The 9,430-nt window shown below is 37.3% G+C and overlaps 1 long non-coding RNA gene across 2 annotated transcripts in view; it reads right to left on the bottom strand.

Annotated features, from left to right (window-relative positions):
• LOC106526809 (uncharacterized) overlaps positions 1 to 9,430 on the bottom strand; it is a 240,464-nt gene that overhangs the window by 130,945 nt on the left and 100,089 nt on the right. For both annotated transcript variants that reach the window (XR_001311305.1, XR_001311306.1), the window contains exon 5: positions 6,346 to 6,465. This is a non-coding gene — a long non-coding RNA (uncharacterized LOC106526809). The remainder of the gene's footprint in view (positions 1 to 6,345; positions 6,466 to 9,430) is intronic.

Below are 9,430 nucleotides of genomic sequence, written 5' to 3'. Positions count from 1 at the left end.
AGGCTACATCAATGGCTCAAACCCTCTTTGGTGGTTGTTACACTCAAAATGAGACGAAGACTTGGCCCACTGAATCTGAGGCCTCGTTTGTCATCAGTCACGTCTTTTTCACGGTAATGACACACGCCTCGAACCGGCTCTTTATCTGGCACGTCCCTTTTTGCTCGACACAGGCATCGCTTCAAATTCCACATTATTACAAATAACTTCATTTCTGGACATTTATGGTTTGATTTCTTTGTATGTATGGATCACTTGGGTTGTTACCAACATCTGGTGAAAATTCCATGTCATTAGCACCTCTAATAATATATTTACTGAGAAAAATGTTGACGTGTTCAATACTTATTTTACCCGCTGTATGTGTCTTGTCAGAATGCAAAATATCTAAAGAACTATGTGAAAAATTGTAATGAAACTTTCACAATATAATTATTTGATATGGCTCTACAACTTATTAGCCTTTGTAGACAAAACACATCAAGTAATAATTTCTAAAGTCTGTCAATTTGGCAATTATTACATTAAAAGCTGATGTATTTGTAGCTGAGATCCTATCACAATATTGTGATTAGATTTTTAGCGCAAGATCATTGTTTAAAACTTTAGCATTACCTGTTGGATTCAACAGTGTTTGTCTGTTAGCAAACTATCTCATTTACCACTGGACAAATGTGAGGCAATTTGGTGTTTTCACCCCCTGCCTCCCTGATTGGCTCAAGCGCTGATTACCCACACCTGCATGAAGTTTGGCTCATCAATCCCAAGGCTTCTTAAGGCTGTGCTGAGGATCTTCTCGTCGCTGAAGCATCACCTCATTTTGGTATGAGCTCAGCCTGCTACCTGTTGTCAATCCCAGAGTTAAGCTTACCATTGTGTTTTTGTTATTTACCTGTTTTCAGAAAGCGACCCTCAGTACGTTTTGTGTTGAAGACCAGAGCCACTCACCAGGATTTCCATGTGCTGCCAGTTTGCCTCCCACAACCACTGTAAATATATCTTCACCTGTAAATACTCACCTGTGGATCTCCACTTTTGGACCAACTCCTCCAAGCCTCGTCTCCTTCTCCAGCCTGTAAGAACCCCTCTGAATTACCTGCAGAAACATTACTGGATAACCTGCAAATCCTCACCTCTGCAAAACCTCTGTTTCAGGTCCCGTTCCCATTTTTCCAGCACCTGTATAATAAAATTACTTTTTTGTATATCCTGCCTCAGCCTCTGATTGTCAATTGTATCTGCTCACGTCGACCTTCTCCTGTAAAACCTGATAAAATGATAATCAAACTCTTAGAAAATAACATTTGGATGGACATCTACAACTGATTAACTTTTTAAAGGCATTCCAATTCAAGATGGCTGCCACAGTTAATCAACATTTTGGAACACAAAACTAACCATGATTCAGTCAGTTTTAGAGATACTGACCTAAATTTAAATGTGGTAGTAGCTGATAGTAATTCACAAAACTCCTTCTAAGATATATCCATATTTATTTTACTTAACTTAGGCATGAAAAGTGACATGTGATGTGCATTATATAAAGAGACTAGGCTTTTATTTTAATTTATGGAAGCATTTGGTTTTTTGGTTCAAGATAAATACAATAATGCATTTGAGTGATTTTTAAACCTTTTAATGACATTTTAATAAGAAATAGAGACAACTATAATTGAACGATATATGGAATTTTGGTCATTGTTAAATGCACTTCACATATTTTTATTGAGATGTTCAGAATATTATAATTACTGCACAATTATCCTTTTTATTTAATACTCTGATTAAAATACTGTGATTAAGTTGTTAAGGATGTTAGAAAGAAAGGCAACTGCCTAGGGTGTAGGGAAGTTCTGATTTCAATTTATAATTTTCTGTCCAAACAAGATGTGAAAACTGAAAGATATACTGTATAAAGTCTATTCTTAACTACACATATTACAATATTTATTTAGAAAAATGTCACATTTTTGAAGTGCAGAAGAAAAAAATGATTGGCTGAGTAAATGCAAAATTTAGAATTTAAAAATAATTATGTGGTAAAAATAACATCAGTCTAAATCCATAGTTATCAACAGATGTGTTCACTGCTTCTGTTTTAACAAGGAATGCATCACTTGTTGCCTTTCATAACAAAGTTTTACATTACAATCATTTCTTCTTAAGAAATTAAGAATTTGAAGCTGCGTTGGTCAAACGTTAAAAATAAAATCATTTATTACGTAAAATTAATTATGTGAATTCATGCAAAATGTCACATTTAGAGTATGTGTTAGTAATGACTTAGAACTACAACCACAAATTTTAGCTCAGTTTCTGTAAGTTACAGCCATTTTTGTGTTAGCTGTTTGATTACCCTTGACGTCCATCTCAAATTGTCTCCAAACATTCAATAACTGTTGATGCACATCCAGTGATTACTTTCTAAAGTTCCATTAAAATCTATCTAGTGGTTCATGAGATATTTTGCTAACAGAAAAACAAATCAAATTTCATTCTAGCAGATAACACTAAAGTTTTAGGCAAAAATTTTGCACAACGATGTTGCTCTTGAAGTACAGTATGTGTTGGGAACCCTCCTCACTATTAACCAGATTAAATTCTAGCTCAATATCTGTAAAACTGACTGAATTAATGTCATTTTTATGTTTTCTAAGCTCAGTTGTTTTAGGAGTTTATCTCAGAAGATTAAATTGGCTTCAAAAGTTAATCAGTTGTAGACATTTATCCAGTGACAACTTTATGAAAGTTTAATTAAAATTCGGTAAGTGGTTTCTAAAATATTTTGCTAACAGACAAACAAGTCGACTTCATTTAATGGCTAAATTTTAAACAAATATATTGTGCCGTTGCACAATATATTTGTTGACGCTCAAATTATGTCTTGGCAATCAGTCTCAGCTACTACCACACCAAATACTGGATCAATATCAGTAAAACTGATGGAGTTCAGTGGGGTGTGGCAGCCATCTTGAATTGTGTTGATTTTCAAAGTTAATCAGTTGTAGAAGTACAGTACATCCAATGATTATTTCCTGTATGTTTTATTTAAATTCATCCAGTGGTTCATGACATATTTTGGTAACAGACACGGGACACGCACATACAGACAAAACCATTATTGTGCGTCTTCGCCTTTCGACGGCGGGCGACATCCTGCCGCAGAGATAAACAGACTCTGGTTGTCTTTCATCAGCCTGCCCAGCCATCCATCCCTTAGCTTCAGCCACATCATATGTGACTGCTTTAATCGCAGGCCAATCACTGCTGGGTCACCATTAATAAAAGCAACAACAGCCACAAATAAACAAGTCCAAATTGCCGCCCCTAATCGAATGATGCAAACATCGGCGAGTTACAAAAGTTCACTGCCGCCACTGACAATTTCCTAATTGTATTCACTCATTCATGGCAATTTTATTAACATGGAGCGGATGTCTCCTGCCCTTCCACTGTCACAGCACCAGGGATCTAATTTCATTATTTTCCACAAGATTTGCTTGACTACTGCCGCCATGCTAGTGGTGCGCCGCGGCCAGATGTTTATGCTATTTAAATGAGGAAGCAAAGCCTGTTGGGTAAACATAATTAAAGAAAGTTGAAGCTTTCTGGGGGGTTTTTTTTCAACAACTTCTCCTTCCTCTCTTTGTCTCCCTGCCTCTCCTCCTACATCCTTTTGTCGTTTCTTGACTTCACTTCATTAGACAAATTTCAGTTCACATCGGAGCTGCGTGTTTCTGTGAGCTGCAGAGCAAGGTCGGCAGAGGAGTGCGTCACCGTGGACACACACACACACACACACACACACACACACACACACACATAGAGAGGGCACAGTTGCTGTAGAATAAACTTGTGTAAATATGCAATGTTTTAAGAAAAATAAACCTGTTTTTTTTTCCCTCAGCAGCTAATTGTTTAAAAAAAAGTAAATCTGGTCACTATCATCCTCTGCCAACAGTGAAAGCTAAGCAAAAATTTATTTTGTCCACCTTTTCACTGAAAGAATTGCTGATTTGCACCAATTGTTTTTCTGAGGTCAGTTGTCTAACACAGCCATCCAATGGGCTTTATTAAAAAGGTTATCATTTGTTGATTAAGGTTGCCAACTGACCCCTATTAGCTGGAATGTCACGTATTTTCAACCAAATTGAAGTCTCTCATATGGGACGCTCTTTCTCCCATATTCTGACTGCAGCCTGCAATCAGAGCCATCATGATACAGCAGGCAGGTAGGCATTTGTATGGCCCCCCAAGCTAAAGGGACTCCTGAGAGATGGTACTGAAGTGACCAAATGCAACAACCATTTGAAGTCCTGACGGCCTCGAAATTACTTTCATATTTGCGTTACCCGCTTAGTAAAAGGAGCCCCGTGACAGAAACATAGACTGTGGCCACTGCATGAACTTGTTTCCTGAGCTATAGCACAAGATATTGGCTGTGTCTCAATTTAAGGGTTACAGCCAATAAAGGGCGCATTTGTTGTCCGCTTACGTCACTGCCCCACACGACAAATCACTGAAAACCTAGACTGCATCTGAGTATCTTATGTGGCTGGCGATGTGCCAGAATTCCTTCTGTCGCCAGCAAACTAAACAGAAAAACAAAAACAGCTGAGGTTGTTTTTTTTTTTAAATTATTTTACAGCAGATTTTGTTCATTTTTTACATCAAAGTTTGGAAATTTAACACAGACCAAAGAATTGTGAGTTAAGCAACTTATTTGATGAATTTTTGCTGCAATGAGATGTGAAATAAAATGCAGCTAAAAGTACAGGAGCTAAACCCAAATGATTAATGCTTTTTATTTATTTACATGCAACGATTTTTTTTATTATATGAACTTTGTTAAATTATACTGTGAAAAAACAACAGAAGGCACGTGATATAAAACGTATCACTATGGTAATAGGGCAGCGCGCAGTCACGCAAACATACATCTTCCATAAACTGGACAGTCTTATTTCACAGCCGTTTATGCAGCCAACACTGGTGGTCCACGGTCAACGTAGAGTGTGGCCTACATGGGCCGCAGTCTACGTGGGCTGCAGCCCCTTAATTAAAACAATTGTGCTGATCAAATCCCTTTTTAATCCATTATGTAACGTGCAACTAACAGAAACAAGTTTAAAACTTGTTTAGGTCGTTGTAGCTCCAATGTTGGGAAAATAAGAAATGCGATGACGCATAAATGACGCATTACATTCCATATTTGCTAGTTATTACACTAGTTATCAAACACAGGATCAAAGCTCTTTTTTAAACTCATCCTTCCTATGTGTGTGTGTTTTCTAAACTGCAAGGTAGCGCACGTCGTTGCGCTGGGTTCTGGACATTCGTTCCCCCGTGTCTGTCATGTGTGTGTGTTTCTCCGGACGGATGTTCAAAACTGCAAATTTCATTCTGCATTGCATCCGATGTTGTGTATGAATGACAATAAACGATTCTTATTCTTGGAGGAGCTGAGTTGGCAACGCTATTGTAGATGTACTCAAGGGTGGAGCCAGCGGGTGGCCAGGGGTGGCCATGGCCACTGCAGGAAATTTATTTTATTTTATTTTATTTTATTTTATTTTATTTTTCCTTTAAGATGGCAAGTCATATTTTTATAATATTTATTTTTTATCTGACTATGATGAAACAGTATTGTTTTATCATTCTGAATCCACTAGTTTAGGATGTAATTTACAAGGTAATCACTGCCTGTATAAGGATATAAAGAAATTACCAAAACACAAAGATCCACAGAAACTTTCATGGGAAAAATGATGTAATTTTCCTGGCCACCCCTGTGTGAGCAGTAGTCCCAGTATGGCCACCCCTGTGAAAATTGTCTGGCTCCACCACCGGATGTACTGAAGGTTCAAACATTAGTTTCTGAAATTTCAATAAATTGTTCAATGATAAATTATATATTTTGCTGACAAACATTTTTTATTTGTGGTTCAGTTCATACAGTTGATTAAGCTTTAAACACAAATCTCATGCAGCCGGTCAGTGCTCAGCATAGCTAAAGGTTTGGGATCAGTCTTATTTGCTAACACACCAAATTTAAGCTCAAAATCAGTAAAACTGACAGATTTAATATTTGACAATGTAGCCGTCTTTCAAACCCACATGCTTGTGAGAAAGAGTTGTTTTAAAATTTTGAAAATATACTTGTGAAAATAAGTTTATGTAGAAATTAGCCTAGCTAGGAGAAATACTTCTGGACTCTTCCCCAAACTCCAGCTAACCATTGATAACTATTTGACACAACACATCAAAAATGACCAGACTACCCCTTTAAAGTGAACCTGGTTATAAGAGTGTTCATGTGTTGAATCATCTGCAGGTTTTTCCTACCTGTGCAGCAAATGAATCTAAATGATGTTGACCTCTGACCTCCTCGGAGTGTGTGTTTATTAAAACCATCAGCCGGTGCAGTCCAATCAGAGAGACATTACAGGCCACGTCCACTGCATGCTAAATAAAAGACAGCGGCAGAGGAAGAAGAGGACAAAAGGTAAATTAAATCAGTCCTGTCACTGTGCTAATAGGGCAGTCTCACTCTGTGTAATAACCCAAGCTGAAGATAAAAACACACACACAACAATCTATTAGGGCCAATATCACAGAGTGTGTGTTACCGGAGGTCACTAGCAGACTGTGTAAACTGAAGGAGAGCATTTCCATGTTGTAATCATTAACATGCAATCATTGCACCTCAGCACACACAGTCTGCTGATTGACACACATTTCATATTATGGAGCAGATCTGAAAGGGATAAACTACGAAATTAGATTAAAAAAATACTTTTTCAGTGCACAAGCTGCTCAAAAGCTCAGATGGAATATAATCCAGGCTCCTTTCTCTCTGTTCAGAAATTACAAAGGCTCAAAAATTCTTCTTTGGTAGGAGGACAAATTTAAATGAAGCTTTTAGGAAATGTTCATCAGTCTGTGGAGCCAACCCAACTCAACTTACATGTGTATCTGAAGCATTGTATAAAGTACCTTAAAGTGATACTTGAGTAAAAGTACAAGTGTCTTATCATAAAAATACTTTGGTAAAAGTTAAAGTCTTCTCTAAAAATATTACTTGAGTAAAAGTCTTAAAGTATCAGATATTTTTTGTACTTACTGTAAGTATCAAAAGTAAATTTCTGACACAAAATCTACTTACGTATTAAAAGTAAAAGTACTGAGTAAAAGTGAGCAGTTAGATTTTCCAAAAATGACATTTATTGGGAGGTGACTTCTCCAAAAAATATATTTTCTAACAGCGTGCAGCTGTGCTGTGTTGTGTACAAGCTAATATGGTGTCAGAATGGTATATATTTATACTTATCCAACCACAATTAAATTCACTCTATCCAGGAGACACAATTTATCAGGATAGTATTTTTATAAGTAATAACAACTCAGAATAAAATAGGAGTAACGACTTTCTACTTCTTACCTTTTTTTAAAAAGTACAGATAATTCTGTAAAAATGTGAGTAAAAGCAAAAAGTACGCTGAAAAATATTTACTCAAGTAAAATACAAACAACCAAAGTTTCTACTTAAGTACAGTAACAAAGTATTTGTACTTAGTTACTTCACAATTCTGATCTGAAGTATGTCTACCTGCCAACCTAATGGTCCTGATGTCCAATAGAGTCATGGTATTATTATTTTTGACAAGGAACATCAAAGGTGTAACAAGGTTAAATAAAGTATTCAGAACTTAATTAAAATGACCAACACTTATTTGTATCTGTTTATATGAAGTTTTGGGAACAAAGTTGTGAAATTTCATCTAAATCAGATAGAAGGAAACAAGATTTTCCAGGGTGAAAACTTATAAAAGGGTCAAAATTGAACGGTACATATTAGTAGGGTTAAAGTAAGAGCTTTTGGTGAGAAAAACTAAGATTTCTGAGAATAACTCCTCCTCAAAATTGTAAATTGTAAAAATCCTTTACCAGTGGATCCCTAAAAACTCAAAACAAATGTAATTTATTAGAAAAGATGTGAGAATCAGGGACTGGGGATGAGTCTTTGCCTCAAGTGCAAATGTTTATGAATCTCTTGAGTGACTGTTGGATGTATCAGGAGATGGATCATCTATCGGATCAGGGCCTCATCAGCAGTAATGAGAGCATTGCTTTGGTCTGTCATGGTGAAGAAAGGGTTGTGTTGAAGGGCAAAGCTTTTGATTTACTGCTTCACTTATGATTGAACTGTTCCCTTTGATCAAAGGGTAAAGATCACGATTGAAAGAATGAGATCCAGGGTGTCCGTGATCAGCCTTAGACATTGGAAAAGAAACTCAAATCAGCTCAGAGTAGAGCCGCTGCACTTCTGCATCAAAAGGACTCAGGTGAGGGGGTTCGGGCATATGACTGGGATGCCTCCTTGAAAAATCCATTTGGGGTTTTCCAGGCATGTCCCACTAGATTGAGACCTCAGGGCAAACCCAAAACTTGCTGAAGGGATTCTGTATCGTCTTTTCCCTGGAAGTACTTTGGGATTCCCCAAGAGGAGCTGGAGGCAGTATATAAGCAGGAAGTATTTTTGAATTGAATTGAATTGAACAAACTGCTTTCTTCATAGAGTCGTCTGATTTTGAATGCGTGACGTCATCACGCAGAGATGTATTAATTCATCACATGGGCTGTACTGTGGATTTTTTCAGGTGAAACCCTTTCATCCTGAGCTGCTGTACTCCACTCCTCTGTTTGCTGTAAAAAGTGATGGAGGAGCAATTGTCTCTGTGGATGAAGAGGTAAAAATAGACATTTTGAGGTGTAAAAAAAATAAAACTAGGAACAGCTCTTTACTGTCCACAACTTGGTTCCTATCATTTGTTGTAAGGAACCGGTCAATTCAAAAGATTCAGATCATTTGTGAACATCACTTCTGTCCTCCACCCAACCATGAATAAACCATAGAAAATGGACAGAAAGGTGGATAATGAGGAAAAGTCTTTTTTAAGGGTGTGGGGTACACTGAGACCGACTACATGACAACAATTCTTGAGTTTGTGAGTTTCAGTAGCCTACGTCTGATTTGTCAAAGAGAATCCCAGGGAACTGTTTTATCAAACGAACAGCTGAAAACAGAGTTTAGGAGTGCTTTGGTACTCTCGATCTTAGTGCACTCAGTCATGTTATGTAGATAATTTATTGCTTTTAGAGAGACCTCAGGGGGAAAAAAACAGACCCAACAGGTTTCATTTAATTTTAAAACTATACAACCAAAAATACACAACCAAACTACCCCCACAGCACCTGTCAGAGGCCTGAGTGATCAGAGCTGCAATAATCTCACTTTGCAGAGTGATTCAGGCGAGGGAATGTCTCTCTCATAAAAGCCTTCAGAAGCAGAAACGTTCATTTACTCCATTTGATCAAAAACACCCCGTTTTGTGGATGCATTACCGCTGGTTTGATGGCTGAAATCTGC

This window comes from Austrofundulus limnaeus, unplaced genomic scaffold (assembly GCF_001266775.1).
Source record: "Austrofundulus limnaeus strain Quisiro unplaced genomic scaffold, Austrofundulus_limnaeus-1.0 Scaffold295, whole genome shotgun sequence".
Lineage (NCBI taxonomy): Eukaryota > Metazoa > Chordata > Actinopteri > Cyprinodontiformes > Rivulidae > Austrofundulus > Austrofundulus limnaeus.
The sequence above is the reverse complement of the archived record's forward strand: the minus strand, read 5'-3'. Positions and strand labels throughout refer to the sequence as shown.